This window comes from Oryctolagus cuniculus, chromosome 20 (genome assembly GCF_964237555.1).
Source record: "Oryctolagus cuniculus chromosome 20, mOryCun1.1, whole genome shotgun sequence".
Taxonomy (NCBI): Eukaryota; Metazoa; Chordata; class Mammalia; order Lagomorpha; family Leporidae; genus Oryctolagus; species Oryctolagus cuniculus.
In genome coordinates this window covers 44,542,435-44,564,668 of record NC_091451.1, presented here as the reverse complement: position 1 = coordinate 44,564,668, position 22,234 = coordinate 44,542,435, and the positions used below count along the sequence as shown (strand labels likewise).

The 22,234-nt window shown below is 60.9% G+C and overlaps 2 long non-coding RNA genes and 18 other non-coding genes across 42 annotated transcripts in view; all 20 read right to left on the bottom strand.

Annotated features, from left to right (window-relative positions):
* Nucleotides 1-106: 106 nt before the first annotated feature.
* LOC138847265 (uncharacterized) lies at nucleotides 107-17,933 on the bottom strand. 4 transcript variants are annotated; one of them, XR_011384975.1, is made up of 3 exons: nucleotides 8,408-17,933; nucleotides 1,949-8,329; nucleotides 107-1,867 (listed from the first exon to the last, which is right to left on the bottom strand). It is a non-coding gene; the product is annotated as an uncharacterized lncRNA (long non-coding RNA). The 4 variants fall into 4 exon arrangements; XR_011384976.1 differs by having other exon boundaries at nucleotides 107-6,650; nucleotides 6,918-8,329; XR_011384977.1 differs by having other exon boundaries at nucleotides 107-7,817; nucleotides 7,905-8,329.
* Nucleotides 653-712, bottom strand: MIR377 (microRNA mir-377). The gene has a single exon (NR_162627.1). It is a non-coding gene; the product is annotated as a microRNA mir-377 (primary transcript).
* On the bottom strand, nucleotides 1,882-1,935 carry MIR496 (microRNA mir-496). Its single transcript, NR_162661.1, has one exon. It is a non-coding gene; the product is annotated as a microRNA mir-496 (primary transcript).
* On the bottom strand, nucleotides 2,994-3,051 carry MIR154 (microRNA mir-154). The gene has a single exon (NR_162549.1). It is a non-coding gene; the product is annotated as a microRNA mir-154 (primary transcript).
* MIR485 (microRNA mir-485) lies at nucleotides 7,148-7,206 on the bottom strand. The gene has a single exon (NR_162652.1). It is a non-coding gene; the product is annotated as a microRNA mir-485 (primary transcript).
* Nucleotides 7,842-7,901, bottom strand: MIR134 (microRNA mir-134). Its single transcript, NR_162525.1, has one exon. It is a non-coding gene; the product is annotated as a microRNA mir-134 (primary transcript).
* On the bottom strand, nucleotides 8,173-8,231 carry MIR382 (microRNA mir-382). The gene has a single exon (NR_162631.1). It is a non-coding gene; the product is annotated as a microRNA mir-382 (primary transcript).
* Nucleotides 9,722-9,779, bottom strand: MIR487A (microRNA mir-487a). Its single transcript, NR_162654.1, has one exon. It is a non-coding gene; the product is annotated as a microRNA mir-487a (primary transcript).
* Nucleotides 11,631-11,689, bottom strand: MIR655 (microRNA mir-655). Its single transcript, NR_162692.1, has one exon. It is a non-coding gene; the product is annotated as a microRNA mir-655 (primary transcript).
* Nucleotides 12,944-13,002, bottom strand: MIR889 (microRNA mir-889). The gene has a single exon (NR_162709.1). It is a non-coding gene; the product is annotated as a microRNA mir-889 (primary transcript).
* MIR539 (microRNA mir-539) lies at nucleotides 13,454-13,517 on the bottom strand. The gene has a single exon (NR_162679.1). It is a non-coding gene; the product is annotated as a microRNA mir-539 (primary transcript).
* Nucleotides 13,943-14,000, bottom strand: MIR487B (microRNA mir-487b). Its single transcript, NR_162655.1, has one exon. It is a non-coding gene; the product is annotated as a microRNA mir-487b (primary transcript).
* MIR381 (microRNA mir-381) lies at nucleotides 14,387-14,449 on the bottom strand. The gene is given in 1 exon segment (NR_162630.1): nucleotides 14,387-14,449. It is a non-coding gene; the product is annotated as a microRNA mir-381 (primary transcript).
* MIR376A (microRNA mir-376a) lies at nucleotides 17,128-17,185 on the bottom strand. Its single transcript, NR_162623.1, has one exon. It is a non-coding gene; the product is annotated as a microRNA mir-376a (primary transcript).
* Nucleotides 17,462-17,519, bottom strand: MIR376C-1 (microRNA mir-376c-1). The gene has a single exon (NR_162625.1). It is a non-coding gene; the product is annotated as a microRNA mir-376c-1 (primary transcript).
* MIR654 (microRNA mir-654) lies at nucleotides 17,609-17,661 on the bottom strand. Its single transcript, NR_162691.1, has one exon. It is a non-coding gene; the product is annotated as a microRNA mir-654 (primary transcript).
* On the bottom strand, nucleotides 17,756-17,813 carry MIR376B (microRNA mir-376b). Its single transcript, NR_162624.1, has one exon. It is a non-coding gene; the product is annotated as a microRNA mir-376b (primary transcript).
* Nucleotides 17,934-18,076: 143 nt separating the features above from the next.
* On the bottom strand, nucleotides 18,077-18,133 carry MIR376C-2 (microRNA mir-376c-2). The gene has a single exon (NR_162626.1). It is a non-coding gene; the product is annotated as a microRNA mir-376c-2 (primary transcript).
* Nucleotides 18,134-19,992: 1,859 nt separating this feature from the next.
* The window catches only part of LOC103346390 (uncharacterized), a 115,481-nt gene continuing 113,239 nt past the window's right edge, over nucleotides 19,993-22,234 (bottom strand). For 17 of the 20 annotated variants that reach the window (XR_011384959.1, XR_011384962.1, XR_011384960.1 and 14 more), the window contains one exon: nucleotides 19,993-20,362. This is a non-coding gene — a long non-coding RNA (uncharacterized lncRNA). Of the gene's footprint in view, nucleotides 20,363-21,298; nucleotides 21,512-22,234 lie in introns of those variants that run through there. The other 3 variants (XR_011384950.1, XR_011384951.1, XR_011384948.1) reach the window with 3 other exon arrangements.
* Nucleotides 20,911-20,968, bottom strand: MIR495 (microRNA mir-495). Its single transcript, NR_162660.1, has one exon. It is a non-coding gene; the product is annotated as a microRNA mir-495 (primary transcript).

Genomic DNA, 22,234 nt, shown 5'->3' with positions numbered 1-22,234 from the left:
TGTGGCTGCCAGCCAGCGCCGTCCCATCTCCCCAGGTCAAGCGTCGCAGCAGAGATGGTGTCAAAGAAATTGGATTCTTCTGTCCATTTGTAGTCAATTGAACACATTTGCCTCGGTGCTGTTTCAAGTTTTATTTCATGTTGATTATTTTTATCACTGTTATTTGATACAGATGGGATGGAACCCTCGAGTCTATTCATTTCAGAACCCATGGGAAAACTGAGACTCCCGTCTGGGGGGTGGGCAGCACAGGGAGTGCAGCAGAGGCGAGGAGCAGAGGGGACGCGCAGACAGAACGTGGGCCGTGGCACGTCCACCAGCAAAGAGGGAGCGGGGGAGGCGGGGAAGGAGACGGCAGCCCTCGCTGGCGCCGTCGGGCGTGAGCTTTTGCCCACGAGGTCGCAGCATCTTCCGACAAGATGTGGTGCAGCCGACTGCCTCTGGGATCCGTGGCCACGTGAGCGGTATCGAGGTGAGAACTGAACCGGGCTGACCGCCGACATCATCCCTTCGGGCCCCCACGAAGGACTAAGCTTTGTCCGCTGCTCCACATCCATGCTCGTCCCGGAGAGGTGCAGACACACGGGACAGGTGTAGACCCGCACTTGCCGCTGGGTCCCGGCAGCCGTCCCAAGCAGGATTTGATGCTCAAACAAAAGTTGCCTTTGTGTGATTCAACATCAATAAAGCGAATTCACCAAGGGCAACCTCTGCTCAAGGATCAAAGGTCAGCGGGGCCCGAGCACCAGCGCCGCTCCTCCGCGGGGACGCGGCCTCCAGGAGACCCCCCCGGCCGGTCGGACAGCTCGTCAGGCTTTCTGGTGGCCAGCTTGCCCATTCCGAGCTGGCTGCAGGGCGGGGCGGGGGGGCGGGGGGGAGCACACACACAGTGCGCGGACCAGGCCCGTGCCGGGTCAGCAGCTGTCACCCTAACATGCCGTGAACACCAGACCTGTCCCAGCGCTGCTCTCTCCTCCAGGAAGTCCCTGAGGTGGGAATCAACAGAGAGAAGGGAGTGGGCGGGCGTTGAACTCTGGGACCTGCTGGGGTCCACAGCGGGAGGGGCAGGTAGTCCATGCACCTGTGAAGGTTGGGGATTCCGCCCGCCCGAGGGCCACATCCCCAGAGGGCCAGCAGGCAGTCTCAGGGGAGGCGCAGGGCGCGGGGCACAGGTTCCCAGGAGGCCTCAGTGGGGATGTTCAATGAAGGACACGCGTCCAACTGCGCTCGTTCCAACTGCCGTGTCCAGCATGACTCATCCTGCCTCACGTGCGCCGTGTGCAGCTGGGGACGCTGCCATCAGTAACGGCACCCACACAGTGATGAGCTTATTCCCTTCTACCACGTGCCAGGTGCTGGGGCCACGCTGTGTCTGGATCGAGTCTACACCACCTTACCTGCAGGAAGTCACCCTACTCCACAGACGAGCAAACAGGGGGCAGGCTAAGACTCACCGCTAGGCAACACCAGGGCGTCAGAGGTGCTGTCAGGGCTCCTTAGCGTACGCCAGGGACAACCAAGTCACACCAGGAAAAGCTTCTTTGAAGCCCCCAGGTCCGCCGTGAGGAAGCCCCCTCCTCCCCAGGTGGGCTCTGCATCCCGAGTCCCCGTCGTGGCCAGCTGGGTAAGAAAGGCCATCGGGGGTGACACAAGGCCAGGAACAAGTCCTCGGGGAAGGGAGAACAGGGACCGGAAGGGCACAGCCTCCACTCAGAGGTCGGCGCACTGCGGGGCGCCCCTGCCGCCGGTGGCCAGGGCACAGCCACTGACCCGAGCCAGACGCCAGCATGCATCGTGGGAGGGGTCGGCTTCTCACCCCGCACGGCAGCCGGCTGGACGTCCACTTGTGGAGCCTCCCCAAGAAGAACTTAGTACCGAAAGGAGATTGGCCATGTAATACTCATCATAAATAAAATGAACACACCATGGACAACCTCCATTCAAGTACCTGACTAGGGTGCTCCCTCCTGGTGCGTCCCCGACAGCAGCCCTGAGGACAGAGGGGACACAGGGGATCAGGAAGCTGGCGACACACACCACAGCCCAACCCCACGCTCCATGGTCCCGGCCACGTCCAGCCCCTCACTTGCACTTGGCACCACTCCCAGGAAGCCATTCCGAGAGGAGCACGCCGCAAAGACAGAGCAGCAGGAAGGCATCTCTCCTAAGACAGTGAGCCCGGCAGCGGACTCCACGGGGAGCGGGCACCACGAACCCACTGCAGGCCTGCAGGCAAGGACACCCGGGCCCACGTCTCAGCGCGACCGCCAGTCAGCTGCAGACAGCAACTCTGATGCCTGAACTTGGCACCCTCGGGGGCGTGAAGGCCAGACTGCAAAGGGCCAGTGTGTGGCTCCACAGGGGAAGCTGCCACTTGGGTGCCACACCCCGTACTGGAGCGCCTGGGATCTGGTCCCACCTCCACCTCTGACCCAGTTTCCTGCCAAAGGGCACCCTGAGAGGCAGAGGACGACAGCTCGAGGAACCAGGTCCCTGCCACCCACGGGGGAGACCCGGACGGAGTCCCGGCTCCTGCCTTCCGCCCGGCCCAGCCCCAGCTGTTGAGGTGTTTGGGAAGTGAACCAGTGGATGGAAGATATTTTTCTCTCTCTCTTCTGTCTCTGTTGCTCTGCCTTTCAAGTAGATGAAAATAAACAAACTTTTTTTTTCACCGTTCTGTCATTCTTTTGTAAAAAGGTCAGTGGTAATTATTCATACACACACACAGAGCAAACCACAGCACAAAAGGCTGCTCTTCAAGTGCCGCCCAGCAGCCCCGCCAAGCCCCGCCTCCTTGCCAAAGTGGGCAGCAGGTCCAGGAGCCTCCCAGAGGGCAGGTGACCAGGGTAAGGACCAGGGCAGACGGCTCCCTGCTGGGTCTGCTGTGCCCACCCTTCCCCCCGCTTACCCTGGAGAGGAGCCGACACCCAGGTCCCACCCTGACGTAAGACTCCGCTCCAGGAAGCCCTCCCAGCTGGGATCTGGTACTGGAAAATAGGCCAACCGTGTATGATTCGTCACGAGTACAGCGAAGGCAACACGGATAACCTATCTTCAAGCACCGCAAATCAGCACCGACCAGGTGCCGGCGCCTCTTCGCCGAAGCTGGCCTCCTTCGGAAGTCTCCCTAGGGGCAGAGTCAACATCTGGGTTAGCGGACTGGCTGCTCAAGTGTTCCACCCTGGGCCCGGCAGTGGCCCAGACCTCAGTGCCTTTGCCCAGGGCAGCCGCACACCCAAGGAGCCCTTCCAGGGAGCGTGATGGAGGACAGGCCGAGTGCACACTCATCGTTACTCTAATCACAGCGGGGAACGTTCGTCCACTCAGGACAGCACTCGGCTGACAGCCGTGAACTTTCCTCACTAGGCCTTGTGTCCAGGAAGCCTTCTGATGCTCCAGGTCATTACAGGGAGGCCATAACAACAGGGATGGCTTTGAAAGTGAATTTTATTTTTCCATGGCACGGCGCTGTTCACATAATCACAGCCTGGTCCTTAATGGTGGGCATGGCCCTCGGGAAGCCTTCCTCAGGACAGCTGGCCCACCCCGGGCAAAGGGTACACCATGCACATGGACACGAGGGATCCAGCTGTCTGCTGCCAGCAGTAAACTCACTCACCCAGCACACGGTGTGGACGCCCTGTCCACCCCAGAAACTGGCATTCCAGGACGGCATCCTGCCAAGGTGGAGAGTGACACTGAGATGGAGGCGGGCTGAGCGTGGCCACTTTAGATGGAAGCAGAGTGCAGAGCATGACAAGGCCTGCCGACTCGGACGGCAGCGTGGGGCCAGAACACAGCGTCCTCCAGTGCACAGAATGGATCATTTAACCCAACAAAAGGCCAACAATGCACAGAACAGAAATGTACTCACAGGAGTAACGGAAGAAAACATTCTAGAACCAAAGGCACAACTAAGTCTAACAAGTAGGGCATAATATTGTGACCCAAGAATAACAGCCCACGTTAACCCCAGGTGCAGCTCCAGCCACAGAGTGCAGGGGGAGCCATCTCCCCCACAAATGCGGAAAGACACTGATACAATTCAACCCCGCCAAAGGAACGGGTACAGAAACATGAAGCCGGTGAAGACAAAATTTAATTCAGAGCGACAGCTTGCAACTAGACACGAAGAGACTGGGGGGCACTGCACTAGCTGGAGGACCCCAGGGTGTGCGGTCCTAGAGTTTAAGCACGTGCAGAAACGGGGTACGTGGCCTGGGGCCCCAGGTCAGTGGCCCTAGCGTGGGAGAGGGAGCCAGAAAACCCAAGCGCCCCAGGGGATTGAAAGGAGGTGGTTACTGCCTAGACAGGGGCACAGCGAAGTCTCTTGGAGCCCGGAAGGCTCCAGGACAGAGACGGGCGAAGATTTTCACCAGCCATGGCCATGGGAACTCTTGAGCCAATCAGCTGAGTAGAAAAACTGGCCCCAGCTGGTGGGATCACAGGAGTCCCAAAAAGAACAAAATGCAGGTGACAATGCTGTAGCTCTTATGCCTAGGGAACCACACAAAAACGCCTCACTCCTCAACTGACAACAGTCTCACAATGAAAGAACCCATAAAGAAACGCACCACCCCGACAGAGTCCATAGACTCAGCCGAGAAGAGGACTTGAACCCCTAGAGCTAAGGAATTATAGAGTAAGTACCTTTACAGTGACTCAGGAGATGAACTTGAGATCACAATGGCCAAACAGAACTTCACAGGGAAGGAACAGGTGAGAAAAAGCAATGGTTCAAGACAAATGACCTCATAGAATACAGTGACCCAAAGTCTTCCTGACAGTGAAGATCCACTAGTGAACACAGTCCAGCTGAACAAGGACCACATGGAGAAGCCACATCAGAAGAACTAGTGAGGCCAGAGTCGCAGCTCACTAGGCTAATCCTCCACCTGCAGCACCAGCACCCCTGGTTCTAGACCCAGTTGGGGCACTGGTTCTGTCCCGGTTGCTCCTCTTCCAGTCCAGCTCTCTGCTGTGGCCCGGGAGTGCAGTGGAGGATGGCCCAAGTGCTTGGGCCCTGCACCCCATGGGAGACCAGGAGAAGCACCTGGCTCCTGGCTTCGGATCGGCACAGCACGCCAGCTGCAGTGGCCATTTGGGGAGGGCAAACCAATGGAAGGAAGACCTTTCCCTCTGTGTCTCTCTCTCACTGTCTAACTCTGCCTGTCCAAAAAAAAAAAAAAAAAAAAAAAAGACCTAGTGAAATATTTAATGCAGAACACAATGGAAGATCTGCAACTTTCTAAGGGAAAAAAAATGTTGCTGAGAATTTTATACCTAGCTATGTTGCCCTGTGTGCATTAAACAAGAGCAGACAGCGGCCAATGTGCAAGAACCCAAGGCCAGTGTTCCTGAGCCATTCCAAAAAAAAAAAAAAAGATAAAATTCACTTCACTGAGAAATGGGTACAAATTTAAAAATGATGAATAGAGACGCCTCCTTTCGAGGAAAACAAAAACAAAACAACCAGTGGTCAGGAATGACTCCATCTAAACATCTAAATGTGGGCTAAATACTTTGCAAGAATCACAATTACAGCATAAAATGTTAATATTCTTATTGTGAAAACATTAAAATGCAGAATCCCCCTGCAACAAAAAAGCAGAAGTGGGGCAAAATGTGCAAGTGCTGATTTCCTTCTTTCCAAACTAGAAGTGAAATTAAAACAGTGAAGAGACATAACACAATTAAAAAACTTATAGGAATCTTTCAAGAGTTAACACCTATTGGTTTACTTGGTTAATACTTCTTGGTAAATAAGAGAGATTCAACAATACTTTTCTCTTTTGGCTTGTTTGCTATGTAGAATAAAAGCAAACCTACCGTTCACATTTTTAATACAATGATTAGGCACGGTGTGACCTCAGATCTGTAAGTATCTGGTCTCTACTTTCCTCTCTATTTGCATATTTGCTCAGACAATATTTGAAATTCCTCAGGTCCATGACAGTCATTCTGGGTACGTGGGGAGTCGAGTGACTCTCCCTCTCATTATTTATGTCTTCCGTGTCGCTTGAATCTTTGTTATGCACATGCATTGCATTTACAGATGCAGTAGTCTGGCAGGGTCATAATTCTTGTTGGAAATAAAAACAAGAAATTGGGAACAGGACTGCCCTCTGTCCTCCGTGCATGGCCTCCAGCTCAACAGATGTGGCCTGGGAAAAACACTGAGCCCTAACCAATGCCTGAATTTGTACACACATCTAAGAAGCCCTTCCTCCAAGGTGAGATTTAATCGTGAAAAACAAAGGAATTATCAATTTTTCTTTTTAAAACTACAACTGACCAGCAGTGCCGTAGACACCACTGCTCCCCCAGCCACTGAGGGTCTTCAGATCTCTCCAAAAGCTGCAAGGTCTTGCACGAAGAGACTGCACAAGGACTAGCGGCTCCAGTGGTGCTGGTCCGTGAATCCCTGCACCGGCCCAGTGTACGAAACAGGAGTGTGGCTTCCCCCAGATCAGCATCAGGCCCAAGACGGCATCTGGTGAGAGGTGATACCAAAGAGGTCGATCGTGTATTGGGCATCAACGCCTAAGGCGAACTCACCACGGACAGCCTCCCTCAGTACCAGAAGGCAGCGCTGCTGCTGGCAGCATTCCCACATCTTCCACACAGCCTGGGCAGCTTGGGCGTGGTCTCTGAGGGTGGACAGGACCCTGAGGGTGAGTGGACCAGGTGGCTCAATTCCCAAGTCACACCCATGCTCTGTCTCAGTGCGGCCGGCACTTGGCAAAACACGCAGCAGCACCTGACCCGGCAAGCATGGCGAAGCCCACCACGCACATCTGCCAAAGCAGGGTAGCCGGCGCCCTGGGAGCCCCGCAGGAGTCCCCGGAGCAGTGGGGGGTGGGGTGCGGGGGCTGCTGTGGGTTAGCAAGCCAAGCTTTCTGTGTCCGGAGGCCTACCAATGAGGGATGCCTCCAGCGCCGTCCCACCAGCAGGTTGAATTCAGCCTTTGGAATTCACTGGGGCCGCCCAACAGCCTCCCTAGCTGGTCTGAAAGCTGGCGGTGCCCGCAGAGGCCGCCCAGGGCTCCATCCCCAGGAAGGCACCGGCCGCGGGCTCAGCCACCCAGAACCCACCTTGGGCCGAGCGCTGGCTCCGGAAGCCCTCTGAGGCAGAGTCTGACACTAGAAGAGAGGAGAGCCGTGTATGACTCGCTTTGATGAATCGAATTCACCATGGCCAGCCTCTCTCCAAGTACCACGCGTGAGCACCAGCGGGAAAGCCGTCACCTCTCTGGCAAAGGCCGCTGCCCCTCTCGGAAACCCTGTTCAGAACGGGTGGGAGAGCCTTGGGTAGTGGGCCGGGCAGAGTGACATACGCCAGGGTTTGGCACACACTCACCCGAGGCGCGCTTACCTCAAGGGGGCGCCCGTGGCTGGGTCTCCTTAGTCCTCCTGGCCAAGAGAGGGCGCTGTCCCACAGCCATTGTAAGGTGAGCAACTCATCGTGGTGGCTCCCAGGACGGAGTGGCACTGAGGAGAACAACCCACCCCTCACGGCCAGCACCCCGGGGGGCTCCTGCTATGGAGAAACGGGGTGCTGGGGGTTAGGGGGCTGGGAGACACGCGTGATAACATGATGCACGTGTTTTGCAGCCACACACCCAGGAGTGGGGCTGGCCCACGTTCCGTCCCTCCTGGGAAGTCACCAGCTGGTGGAGGCTGAGCGAGCTCCCAAGGAGGACTCCTTGCATCTAAGTAACCGCACACCCCCACGGCCACGGCTCGTGCAGGTCCACCGCGCAGTCCCACTATGTCCACGGCCACTTCTCCAGCAGCGGCGAGGTCTCCGATGTCTTCCTGGGGTGGGGTTGATGCTGAGGGTTGGTGACTAGGTGGCCCACAGGGTGAACACAGCGCACGCCCTCTGGTCAACCAGTCACACACCCTGGATGGTGCTGGCACCAACATCTCTTCCACAGCTGGCCCGGAGCCCAGGACACTGCTCTTCCCAGTCTTCGGAGGCAACGCCGGTGGCACGGCCATGGAAGGCCTCCCGCAGACGGACCGGATCGGGCGACTTACAGGGAGGTCGAGCGAGCGCTGTCCGCGGCCAGCCGTCGGTGCCCGGCTCCACGCGGCTGAGAGAGGCCCGGCTTTCCTGGAGTTGCCCTGGTTGTCCGGCGGGTCCTTAGAGGTAGCATTTGGTACTGAAAAAAGTGTTGTCCGTGAATGATTCGTCATAAGTAAAGCGAATCCACCACGAACAACTTCTCTTCAAGTACCACAGAAAAGCAGGGACAAGACAGACAAGGGGTTCCCTTCCGCTCCTCCGGGGGCCTGACCTCCAGCCGCCGTCCTGCACGCGCCACCTGCAGGGACACGGAGCGTTAGTGTGGGGCTGGCGGGTGTCGGGAGAAGCCGCCAGCGCACAGGGGCTGCCCACTCACCTCCCCTGCAGTGAGGCCGAGTCCACGCCGCCGAGCGTAGAGGTTTCTGTCGCAGGTGCAGAGTCCTCCGTGGGGGTGTGGCCCCAGGGCCTGGATCTCTCGACAGAACGGTCAGCCACTGGCGCCACAGCCTGTGGGGCCCATGAACTGGGGTGAGGGGTGCTCCCGTGGGAGCCACCCAGGGCCCCCGCAGGGCCTCCTGCAGAGATCGGGCAGGCAGCTCAGGGGGCACCCTTGGGGGGTCTGTGAGAGGCTCCCCCTGCTCCGCCACCCATCTCACCCCCAAGAACTGCCAAAGAAAGCAATTCCAAGAAGGGTGCTGAACAAAAACCACTGTCCATCCGCCCCAGAAGACCTTTGGGCCATGGGACCAGGTCTGAAGCCCATCCGGGTGCCCAGAGCTCAGCAGGAGACCCCGTCTCCCACTCCCACACTCCACTCCTGTGTGACACACGTGGAGCCACAGCCCGTCACCAGCAGTCGCTGTGTCCTCATGCTGTTCCCTGCCTCTTTCTGCCATCCTGTTCCTTCTTGCTCTAACACCGAACCGTAGGTGACGTGATGTCCCCTAACACACGTGTCGCCGTCCGCCTCGCCCCCCAGAGTGTGTGTCTTGTCCACAGCTCAGGCTGAGGTCCAGCATCAGCCAGAACAGTCCATCCTGGTCTGTGGGCTCACTGAACCGTCCCTTGCGGGCCGTGGGGAGACACTAGCATTGAGAGAATATGATACAGAATGAGAGAGACCCCCATCGGACAAGCCCGGTGGTCAGAGCAGGCTGAGACCCCCATCGGACAAGCCCGGTGGTCAGAACAGGCTGAGACCCCCATCGGACAAGCCCGGTGGTCAGAGCAGGCTGAGACCCCCATCGGACAAGCCCGGTGGTCAGAGCAGGCTTCCCTCCCCCAGCGCAGTCACCACAGCGGGCCCCATCAGGACCTGGGTTCGGCTCCACGTCCCCACGCACACCAGCGGCACAGCCGTGGCTCGCAGAGAGCGGCCCCGCTCCCAGACAGCCTTCCCGGGGAGGCGCTGGCTCTCAAAAGGAGTTGGCCCTGGGGCTGCAGCAGGAAGGGCGGCCGGTGAGGGCTCCGTCCATCGAGCACAGCCACTGCCTTCTTAGGCTGCCCTTCCCCAGGGACCGGATTCTGGTCGCATGGGCGATGGGCGACACCCACCGAGGAGGAGGCAGGTGCCCTGCCATCGGCCATCCACGTACGTACCTCGGCAGGGGCTGGGTTCTGAAGCAAGCCCCCCTTCCTGACGGCAGGACACGGTCCAGGGAGTGCTCCCGAGCAGTATTTGATACTGAAAAACTGGATGTCCCTGTATGATTCGTCACAAATACAGCGAACACAGCAGGGATAGCCACTCTCCCAGTACCGAACCCGGTGCCGTCGAGCTGCGTCTTCCCGCGGGCGGCCTGGGCTCCGGCTACTCCTGCTCAGGGTGGATTGGGGACTGCAGTTAGCAGAACCGGGAGGTGCCCACCGTCCATCGTGTCCACCCCTGGAGCCGGCTGGGGCCGACAGTGCCTCCTGGGAAACCTCCCAGGCACACAAGGCCACCTTTGCAGCATGAATATGGCAGGCGCAGGAATGAGACCACCGTCTCAGGGCCGGCCCACAGCCCCCATCAGGAAGCCCGCCTCCAGGAGTGTGTCCTGAGGAGTCATGGGGACAGGGAGGGACTGTGGATCAGCTGACACACACCATTAATAAAATGTTATGTTCTCTGGTCAACCGTCCACTCCACTACCGCCGACAGGGCCCTGCCCCCAGTAGGAGCGTGTCCTGGAAACCGGCAGCCATGGTGCAGGAGCGGCCACAGCACCCCGACACCTCCGCCTAGAGGACTCCCTGGCTCCACCCTCATCACGTCCCATCAGGAATTCAGGAAAGTGCGGGTCAAAGGCAGGAAGGATGCCACGCTGTGACTCAGAGAGTGTCACCGAGGGGGCCCGCTGTGGACAGCACCGCCACCAAGGAGCCCCTGCCTCCCCCCGGGGGCAGCCTGGATGCCGAGGGCCGAGGACGGAGAAAGCCTGCGACACGTCCCGTGGTCACTGTTCCACGGGCTCTTCCCAGGGAGGGGCCCTCACGACAGCACCAGGGAGAGGGAGGGCGCTGAGCATGGCGGGGTCTGGCCCAGAAGTGCCCCAAGGCCCCACTGGGGCACCAGCGGAGCCCCGCCTGCGGGGACCTGGCCGTGGTGCTGATCCAGGTCTGCGCTCTGAAGGCAGGGCTCTCCATGTGCCCCTCCACCCTATCACAATGCCATCTGTCAGGGACACGGGAAGCCCCCAACAGGCCCTCACCAAGGCCTGCAGGCGACGCTTGCGGCCTCCTCGGGCACCCCCTAAGGAAGAGGAGCCCTGTTCATCACCACGGCGCACGCTGAGTCACCTATCCGCACACACCCGCGGCCAAGGCCGGTGGGGGCCTTCGGCGGGGCTGGCGCCCCCTCGGGCATCACCCTGAACTGACTCTGTCCGAGGACTCACCCACGCGTGTCGATGCGGAGAACAGTCGCTGGGGCCGACGCCAGCAGCTGCAGAAGGCTGCCTCCCAGCGGGCACTGAGCCCACAGAGACTGGGGTCGGCCAGGCCACGTTCCTGTGTCTTCTTCCCAGGATGCCTCTGGGCCAGGTGGTGTCCATCAGGGGAGTGGAGGAATCCAGTCCCAGAGACAGCGGCCAGGAACCCTGCGTGGACAGTGGGCGCTGGCCTGCAGATGTCCATCTGGGGAGGAAGTGGACACTGGGGCCAAATCATGCATCTGGGGTGGCATCCCGCCTGCCTCCAGGGAGCCCCCGGGACAGGCCCTGACTCAGGTGGACAGACTCAGGTGTCGGGGTCTGCATGGAGGAGGCGGCCTTGCCGTGAGTGTCCCCAAGGGGAGGAAAACCATGCCCTTTCCACCAGAAAGCCACCCTGGAAAGGACGGGGTCGGGGCACCAGGACCAGGAAAGGCTCCGAGCCTTGGGTGTGCTCGTGGGCTGGGCGCAGGTCGGCATGGAAAGAGGGACAACTCCGTGCAAGTGACAAACACAGCAAATCCACTGCAAACACAGCAGAGCCGCCTGGGGCGCCCCACCACCACCACCATCACCAGAGAGGGCCCCCAGGAGGCTCATAGGGGGCCCAGGCCCGGGGCGCACACACAGCACACGCTCTCACGTCTCTGGTGCGGGCGGCCCTCCGAGGCAGAGTTTGACATTCAAAAAGAGGTTAACCATGTATTATTCATGATGAACAAGCGAACATAACACGGTTAACCTCTCCTCAAATATCCTCCAAAAGTCCTGACCGGACACCGCGGCCTCCTCCCCGCTGCCACGCCGGGAGACTTCGCAGGGAGAGCCGAACCCCGAGGCCCACGTCCTGGAAGGAAAGCACACAAACCGCCATCAAGCCCCAGTCCCCCGTCTGGTCCGGCCATGCCGCCAACATCCAAGACCCCAAGCTGGAACCACCCAAGGCGGCTCTGGGCCAGGGGATCCCAAAATCCACCCCCTTGGGACTCCCTAGGGAGAGGCGAGATTTGAGGACAAGAAGCTGGCATGTGAGTGCGGATCGGAGGTCAGCCACGTCATCACGGACAACTCTTCGGGTACAGTGGGGGTCCCTGTCGCTCCAGTCGGGACTCACGGGAGCTGCAGGGCTGTGCAGGCGCAGCGACAAGGGCTGAGGTCACTGCGACCCAGCACCTCGGGGAGCCCCACGGGCGGGTGCACGCCAGCGCCCTCCCTGTGCCGGTGTGGGCGCCCTTTGGTGTTACAGCAAGAGCAGCCTCACGGCTCTTGTGCGCAGTCGGGCAGCGTGCCGGTTCTGGGAGTCCTCTCCCGGCGGATGTGAGGGGGGCACGGGGAGATGCAGATGGCTACCGCGTGCCGATGCAGCCCCCGACGGCTCCAGCTGTCGTGCACAGAGACCAGCTGCTGCGGCAGCACTCAAGAACTTGCTAAAAATGCAGAATCTTGGTCCCGGAATCAGAATCTGCTTTCTACCAAGATGCCTTGGTGATGACCATCTGAGCCGCATTCTAGAGTTTGAGCAACGTTAACCCAGCCGAGGAGTCACGGTGCACGCGCACGCACGTCCCAGGGGCGCTGGTGGCCACGGTGTCTCCACGGCCACGTCCGTGCTCAGGAGCAAGGAGAGGCAGCCGCGGCAGAGAACGCACTGCGCTTCCCTGACGGCTCAGGACCGCTACGGGACGTCCTCCAGTCCGGAGCGATGCCCACCACCCGTGTGCCCCGCCTTGCCCCCAAGGCATCTCCCTGCGGCTAAGATGTGATAAGGAGAGGAAGAGGGGCCTCGATCAACATCTTGCAGCTAAGATGGGAGGGCCCTGAAGTCCCACAGGACCACCGGAGGCTGGCCGGAGTCCGAGATCCCCCGGCCGGCTGGCACTCTGAGATCCTGGAACGAAGTCAGCACAAATCCCCCAGAGCCGCGCTCCAGGGCGGGGCAGACCCACGAGCCGCACGGCACCGTGTGCGCGAAGCCTTCTGAAGCCATTTTGGATACTAAAACAATGGTTGTCCGATATTAATCACCATAAATATAGAGACCATACTACGGACAGCCATTCTTTAAGCACCAAGGAGCCGCGCCATCAACGGGAGCCAGCCGCTGTCTCTTCAAAGCTGCCGTCTCTTCCAGAAAGTCCTTCTCAGGGGCCCCACACAAGGGGGCCGAGTGGGTCGGCACCACACAGGAACTGCCGGGTCGCGGTGCCACTCGCAGCCAGGGGGAGGGGGCCTGAGCCCAAAGACCTTTCCCCAGCTCATGACCAAGAAGCACCCAAGGGAGGCGGGATCCGACTCGCCACGGCCGCTGCCACTCATCACACACACCCGTGACCGACACGTGTCCGGGGCGGCGCCAAGGTCCAGAGCCGATGCACAAAGGCCCCCCCGGCACCCAGCTGCAGGCTCGGCCCCCACTCCGGGTGTGAACCCCCAGAGGGGCTGGCGCGTGCAGCCCTCCACAGAACTTGTCAGCGCGTCCAGGAAGTCCGCCGAGGCAGGATTTGATACTCAAAAAGAAATTGTCCTTGTATGATTCATCACGAATAAAGCGAACACACCAAGGATAATTTCTCCTCAAGTATGAAACAGCAGCACGGGCAGGAAGACCGGCACCGCCGGGCTCGAGGGTGGATGGCGCCTGCGCGTTTGGCACGGTGTGCTGGAAGCCAGCGCGAGGACGGCGCTGGGCACCCTCGTCGTCTCCACCCACTCACACGTACCTGGGGAGGCTCGGCTTCCACGCTGCGACACCGGAGCGGACTCCAAGCAGGGACGGTGAGGACAGCACCACCATCAGTCCAAGTGCCCGGGCCACCACCTGTGAGGAGCTGAGGACCGGGCCCAGGGCTGAGCCGAGTCCCAGTCTGAAAGCACGGAGCCCGAGCCCTCCTAGGCCGCGTGGGACAGCAGGCACAGCCCGCAGACGCCTCGCCTGAGGCCGCAGGGGCTCGGAAACAGCGGGAAACGGAGCTCCAGAATCTGCGCTCTTGATACTGAAAAAGTGGATGACCCTGTACGATTCGACATGAATAAAACGAACAGGACAGGGATAACCACTCCCCAAGTACCAAAGGTTAGCACGCAAAGGAAAGCAGTCGCGCTGGGTACACCTGGCACATCTTCAAGGCGGGTTCCTGGGGACGAATTAGACGCCAAGGGTTAGCGGCTCGGGGGCTGCGAGCCAAGCGCGACATGCACACTCGCACCCCAAACAACAACGAGGCCCGCGCGGGAACAGCGGCCCACGCCACACACAGAGTGCATGCTTCGGGACCCACCCGCACACGCAGAACCAGGCCAGGGAGGGCCCCGAGGCCTCCGTGCGCCCGTGGGGTCATCTCCACCAAGTGGCGCCCCGGGAGCAATGTGCACACACGGTCATGCACACACGTACCGCGTCCCTCGCTGAGTGTGGACGGGGTCCAAGACAAGGTTTGATACTCACAGAGAGCTTGCCCTTGTATATTGCATGTCAATGAACAGAATATACACAGGGCAACCTCGCTTTAAGTACCAAACAAGAGCACGGGGCAGGCTCAGCAGTCCCGGTCACCGGCTCGGCCTTGTCACCAGGGGTTCATCCTGGGGGGTGGGAGACGCGACCTCAGCAGCCCAGGCGGGAGCCCCACCTGCCGGGCGTGTGCCCGCGGCTCCACTCTCCATCCCACAGGCCCCATCACTGGCATCAGAGCTCACTCGGTCAGGGTCTGGGCCTCAACAGGAGCGTGGCATGGCAGCTTCCGGGTGCAAGCACACAGCTCCGGGCCTCCTGCAGTCTCCGCCCCCCACCCCGCCCCTGGGCGGCCACCTCCTCCGGGAAGTTCTCCGCAAGGCGCACTGGGCCTCAAGGGCGAGGGAACACAGCAAAAGCCCTGGGGTGGCTGTGACCACATGAGGGCTCCCTCCTATCTGGCTGAACAGCTGACCTCAGGAGCCACCAAGGGGTGGAGAGGGCAGAGCCCTGGCCCGCCCCTACAGGGGTAGAAAGAGGAGAGCCCTGGCCACCACCACCCCCCCACACAGCCGGCTCTCCGCCAGGGAGGGCCTGCACTGACCAGTGAGTGCCTAGGCAAGGGGCTCACCTCTCCTGCACAGGACATCCGCTTTCCTGGGACGGGGGCTGCTGCACGTGCCCCTTCCCCACGCCGGCCGGGGCAGTCAGGGTGACGAGCACCAGGTCCCTCAGCCCCTTCTTGAGGCATCCGTCCCGCAGGTGAACGGAATGCTGGCGGTCCGAGGGCCGGGGCATGAAGATCCGGTGCGCTCTGACCTTCCGACACCCACGTACCTGGTGCAGGAATGCCAGCCCCCAGGGTCTCCCCCAGAGCTGGCCTCCCATCCAGGCAGGACCTGAATCACAAATGACACAGAGACACAGCTCTGAGAAATCTACCATGTCCCAAAGAGGGGCTCTGATGAGGTTGCCACCACCTCCAGCAAGCTCTCCTCCAGGGCGGGAGATCAGGAAGGAAGCCAGCGTGAATGAAGGCTGGCCCTTGAGCGAGCATTTATCAGTCTCCCTTCAAAGGTGGAGGCTGTGACTGGGAGGCCTCCCCTGGTGGGACTGGTCCCTGGCACCCCCAGTGCAGGGGACAGGTACCAGAGGGCCCGCCCCTACCCCACAGCCTGGTCCAGAGCCCAGGGTGCAGGGGACCGGCGGGCAGGCGGCACAGCCGGCACCTGTGTCCCAGGACCGGGGGACGGCACCTACCTGAGGGGGCCAAGGATGGGGCTGCGCCCAAGCGCCCTCCCAGGCAGAGTTTGATGCACAAAGAGTCTCCCCTGTGTATTCGCCGTTCATGAAGTGACCACTCACAGGGCATTCTCTCTTCAAGCACCAAAGAGCAGCTCCAGGAGTCACGGCTCCGTGGCCACGCCCAGTGTGGTGCCCGTGCCTGGCCTGGCGCCACCCGGCCTCACACTGACTCGGCTTCAGGCTCCCGGACAGCCAGCGCAGCTCTCTACCACGTGCCACAAAGAGTGAGTGTGAAGTATCTGTCATCTCTTAGTGGCCTGCAGAGCACCCTCCCTGGGAAACAGCCACTGCCTCCAGGAAGCCCTCCTTGGCTGGTGGGGGTTAGGCCACAGCAGTGTGCGTCGTCACGGAAGAACAAGCAGAAAACCAGCACATTCCGGGATCCACCGCCACTCACACGTCCTGCAGTGGCGCTAAGACAGACGCCTCTTCTGCAGAACCGTGGTGGCGCTCGGAAAGCCACAAGGGCCACCCGGACGGGGAGCTGTTGCCCAGGTCGCCAAAGGCAGACACATCCCCCAGGGCCGACTCTAACTAAGCAGAAGAAGCGCAGGTGGACGCCTGTGGCAAAGGGACCCCCGAGGCTGAGTCCCCTGAGCGCACTGGGCACTCTGGGGCCATCCTCCCTCTCGGCTGGCCCCAACACCCACCCTTCTCCCTAAGTAGTGACGATAAGGCCCAAAAGACACTCCAAGCATGAGCTGGGGACGGAGCGCAGGTGGACCAGATGGCCGACATTTCGGTGAGCAGCTGACTTTGCCATTGGTCATTCTTGGGCGTGTGTGGGAGATGAAGCAATCATGAAATCTCCCAGAGAGGCAGCTCCAACCAGGAAGGCAGCGATTCCCAAACAGAGCAGCAACTCGGGAAGAAAACCGCGGCCCAGTCGCCCGTCTCCGCAGCCACCAGCCCTTCAGAAGGCGCCCAGCAGGGGGTCAGAGGGTGGGGCTCACAAACCCAGAGGGAGGTGGCGGGGGGGGGGGGGGGTGCCGCGAGCTGCCCGGACACTGCAAACCCGACAAACCCGGGGAAGGCACCCACCAGCCAGGGGCAGGCAAGAGCACTGGTGAGGAATCACCCTCCCCGGGACAAGAGTGGCATCCATGCCAGAGGGACAGGCAGGGCCCAGGGCTGCAGAGCACCCCAGCGGTGACGTCCACACCCATCCCGTGTCCCCAGAGCACCGCCCATCCGGGACCAGACCGCCCACCACGGGGGCACTCTCTAAAGCGGCACTGGGTACAGAGAGGGGGTTCCAGAGCACACAGAATGCACGCGGTAAGCACGCAGAGGGCCAGGTCGGTGAGCGCGCGCGTGCCGGTCGGTTCCCGGACCCGAGGGGCACCGGGGTGGGGGTGGGGGGGCGTCCTTTCTTCTGTGGCGACGTCGCATCCGCGGAGTCTTTCCCAGTCGCATTTGATACTGAAAACGTGGATTTTCCTCTATGATTAATCATAAATAATGTACTCATAGAAGGAGAATCTACCTTTTAAATACCAAAGATGGTTCCATCCGGGAAAAGGCGACCTGTGTTCCAGCTGTCAAAACAGAATTCACCCGGCGGCGGGGGGAGGGGCGTGGGGGCTGGGGGCATCAGTCCCACGGGAGAGGCGGCCAGAGGGAGCCACAAGCCCGCCTTCACCGCGGCTGTGGGCCGGAGCTCGGGGGCAGCCAGGCGCACGTGCCACCCACCCCCTTCTCGCCTACCCAGGCCCCACGGCGGCCTCCAGGGAGGCTTCGAGAGTAGCATTTGATACTGAAAACATGGATTTTCCTCTATGATTAACCAGCAATCACGTAAACATAGAAGGAAAATCCACCTTTTAAATACCAAAGACAAACCGGAAAAGGCGGCGCTGCACACAGCCGGCCAGAGGCGGGCGCTCCTCGGCGACAGGGGGCTCCGAAAGGTGACGGTCGGCAGACATATGGCGCCAAGTGAGCACATGTCCCCGGCCGCCACCCTTCCACTCTCCCTGGGGGCTGAGCCCTGCCTCGCGCCCCTGGCGGCGGCTTCGGTCCAGCAACGTCTCCAGAGCGGCATTTGATACTGAAAATGTGGATTTTCCTCTATGATTAACCAGGCAACACGTAATCATTGAAGGAAAATCTACCTTTTAAATACCAAAGACGACTGCGACCGCGCAGCGAGCGGGCGCGAGCCTGGGCACCAAGGCGCCGACCTTCAGGCCGCACTGTCCGCTGCCTCGCAGACGCCGCGGCAACAGAGCGGCCCGGGCGGCTGGCGGCGGGTGGCCCGCAGGCATGTGGCGGGAACCGGGCACATGCTCTGTGGGCCACCGTGGCGCACTCACCCTGGAGGCCCTGAGGCTGGCTGCAGTCCAGGGTGGCGCCCAAGCAGCATTTGATACTGAAAATGTGGATTTTCCTCTATGTTTAACCACAAATACATAAACATAGAAGGAAAATCCACCTTTTAAATACCAAAGGAGGACTTAGCCCCGGAAGGCATGGCACTATACACGGCAAAGCATGCAGGGTTGGGGGGAGGGGTGGCAGTGACACCAAGCCCCCGGGGGAGGGGCTAACAGCGCTAACCTGGCTTTCCTCCCCTAGGGGCTGGCCTGCTCAGAAAGCTCATGAAACAACTGGGGGTACTGAAAATGCGGATCTTCTCTCTATGAATAACCAGGAATCCGTGGACATAGAAGGAACATCCACCTTTTGAATACCAACACCATGGCCCTGGCGCTCTCCACCCTGAACACAACTCAGCACAAACGCAAGTGGCGCCTGGCGACAGTGGCTGCCCTGGACTGCAGCTCTCAGCCTGAGGGGGGCTGGAGGGCAGGGCTCACGCGCAGGCCACCTTCTGGGCCTGGCTTGTGCCCCTCGCCCCGGTGGGGGCCGCCCTCCAGTCTCTGCCAGCAGGGGGATCGCTAAGGCCAGGCGTCTGCCCACAGCACCACTGAGCTCCGTAAAGGGGGCGTAGCTCAAAAGCTCACTATAAATGAAGGAGGCAGAACCAAAACTCTGGCGACAAAAGCGTCAGCATCAGGACAAAACCTCGCGGGGTCCCTGAAGTCAGCGTCACCTCCACAAACCCTGATGGCCGAGGTCTTAGCAGAAGGTGGGCTAGGGCATCCATGGAGGGAGGACAGGGAACGTTCTGGAAGGTTCCAATAGGCAAGGATCCAACAGGATAGACCACGCGACTATGCAAACAGATCACAAACACTGTCTCTTCAAATGCAGCGGGGTGAGTGACGCGTGCCGTGCACCCACGACCACCGCCGCCGCCGCCTCTCGGGAAGAAGCGTCCACGCCACCTTGGTAAGGCATGCCTCCCAAAGCTGGCGTCGGGACCTACTCTGCAAGACTGCCATCGCCTCCAGGAAGTCCTCCGTGAAACTGACTGAACCGTGGGGACGAATGGGACGAGGACGAATGTTCACAGGCACAACAAATACTTGAGGCCAGCCCTCCACAGCCATGCAACCCGGGGGCGGCCACACCAATCCCGCCTTCCCAGGGCGGGAATCGGTCCCAGAAATGTGAAAAACCCCTGCCTCCCACCAGGGGAGACCTAGGTGCTTCCCCGAGGCAGAGGGGCGCTGAACGCAGGTGGCCCAGCAGACCCCCTCCCAGCTGTGAAGAGCCAGACCCCCACCCACCCACCCACACACAGCTGAGGAAGCCCTCAAGGCCCCGGGCAGGCTCTGCATGAACTCAGCCAATGCGCTGGACAAGGGCTCCTCACGTCCCGGCCACAGCACAGCTGCGACCCCACGGGGGCTGGGTCTCCACGACGCCCTGTGGAGGAGACAGGAGATGTGGCTGCCTGGGGACTGGAAGGCCCAAGGCAAAGGAAGTTAGGGATTCCCGGTGGCCCCCATCATCCAGGGGAAGCCTGGCCACGGGCGAGGACACGGGTGTCTTCTCTTGGTTTCGTGAAATGCAGGTACCAGGGCGGAATCTGGGACAGGGGCCGTGCCAGGCCGGGAAGCTCTGTCACGTGTCGCCCACCCACAGGGTCCTTCCCGGGGCCTGCGGGGCAGGCGGCTGCTCCGCGGGCACTCGGGCTGCCACCACCTCGCGCGGGGTTTGTCCGAGATTTCAGCTCTCCCGCCTGCCTGGCAGAAGGCAGGGTGAGGGCCCCACGGCGACTGCAGAGGGGCAAGCGGAGGCCATGTCTGGGGCCAGGGGCACCTGCAGCAGGAGCCTCAGGTGACATAGGAAAATCTACAGGCGTTTGATTTAAAAAAAAGTTTTATAATAAAAGACACCAGTATGCTTATCATACAGTCATAAAAATCTTCAGGACCATCTCGTACACGTCATTCTTTTTCTCCAGGGTGAAGCCCACCTTCTCTGCTTGGTCAGAGTTCAAGCCCTGGGAGCCAAGGCGCTGGACAGCGCACACTGAGCGTCCTCCCACAGACCGAATGACTGGGTTGAACACGTTTCTGTTCACATTTCTCTGTCAATACTTCAAGAAGAAATCGGGCTTGTAAATCTAATTTTTTATGTCCAGATTTGACCTTAGAAAATGGGATTATATGGTGATTCATTCAATATCTTCTCAACTCTCAAAATACAAAATAAAGGAAAACACTTGCCATCTGGCCCACCATCTGGCTGACACCCACCTCCCGTCGCTGGACGTGACGTCACACGCAGCCGTAGCAGGAGGCCTTTAGTGCTACAAAGAAACCGGCCATGTCAAACCCGCTGCGAACAAGGCCCACACCTCACACAACCTCCCTCGCGCACCTCGGGGCCGCCTGCAGCCGCCTGGTACCCCGCTCTGCACAGCCCACCACAGGGGACTGTGGGGGTCCCCAGCATGTGCCTGGGTGACCGCCCCCCCAGGCACCATGGAATCATGGGACAGTCGTGCTTCAGGTCCACCCAGTGCCCCAGGGGGGGACGGAGTGTGGATTGCGAGAGCCCAACAGCCCACGGGTGACGCACCTGACCCCTCCACACCCACCCTGGGAGGAGCAGCCACAGCTCCCACAGCCACTGAGGCCGTCTGTGTGGGTTCCTGGGGGGCTGCTCTCCTGTGGACGCTTCTCAAACTGGGAGGGGCTTCTTCCCCTGAAAGCCTCCCTCGCGGTGGGGGTGGGCCTGGGGCTGGGGCCACCCCCAACCACCCACGGCCCGCCGGAGGCTGCATGTCACAAGGTCCCAGTGCCCCAGGTGCCCAAGCGGCCAGGGCGCCCTTCCAGGCGAGATCTGATGCCGGAAAAGAAGTGCACCATGTTTGTTTCGTCACACATACAGCGAAAATAACATGGGCAACTTCTTCTCAGGAACCACAGGCTGGGCGTGGGCCCCTGGGCGGCGTCTGTGTGGGTGAGGGGCTCTGGGGCCGGGGCCTGGCCGGCGGGGCAAGCACGGGCAGCGGACTCCTCCGGGAAACAAGGGGCCCCGCACTCGGGAGGCGGCAGGTGCATCCCTCCCGGCTCCCCGGCTCCCCGGCTCCCCGGTCCTCGGCTCTCACGCGTGGCCAGTTCGCGTGGCTGGGAACCAAGAACCCACCAGTGAGAGCCCAAGAGGAGCAGGAAGGAGGGCACGCAGGTGTCCGCGTCCACCCGCACAGCTCCCGCAGCGGGGCCGGGTCACTGTCGGGCGGGGTCGGGTCACCGTCGGGCGGGGGCGGGGTCGAGTCGTCCCCATCCCACTGCAGCCCTGCCGCGGGGGCCTGGCCACTGCCCAGGTCTCCGGAGCTTTTCAGGGGCCGGGCTGCATGGCCGGCGTCTACACAGCCCCACGCCCCCTCCTCTGGGTCTGCAACCGCTGTGGGGCCTTCAGAAGGAACATGGACGTCTGCAAGCTGCTCTCACGGCTGGGGGGGGGAGAGAGAGAGAGAGAGAGAAGACAGAGGTGGAGAGAGGAGCGAGGGGAGCGGGGAGGAGACGGCATGGGAAGGGAGGGGAGGAGAGGGGAGGGAAGGGGAGAGCAGAGAGGGAGAGTTCCTTTCCCAGAAGCCCCAGCAAATGTCCCCTCGCATCTCATTGGCCCAGTGGGCTGACAGGGTCCATCTTCGAACCAATCAGAGCAGCCAAGGGGGCGGGACCTAGCGTGTCCCAGCCACCCCTGCGGCACAGGGGCGAGGCGGTCGGTGCAGAGCACACGCGTGGTGGGGCGTATGCGGGGCACGCGGGGCACGCGGGGCCGGCAAGCCGGCGCCCGGCGCCCACTCCAAGTACCAGCGTGCCTTCCCTGGGCCGCGCGGGGCCGCGACGTCGCCGAGGCAGAGTAGGATACTGAAAAAGAAGTGCACCGCGAATGTTTCGTCACAAATACAGCGAAAAAAACACGGGCGACTTCTCATTAAGCACCGCACGTCAGCGCCGTCCGTCCGGGAGCGCCAGCGACAGACACGCGGCCCGCGGGTGCTCCTGCGAGCACCATGTGTGTGAGTCACCCTTGGGGTTGTCCTTAATGTGCTAAGTCTCCTTAGGGCCTGCAGAGTGGCCGTGACACCGAAACACTGGCTTGGTCCCACGCAGGCCCCGCCGGGGACAGGGGGGAGGAGGAGGGGGAGGGGGAAGGAGGAGGAGGAGGG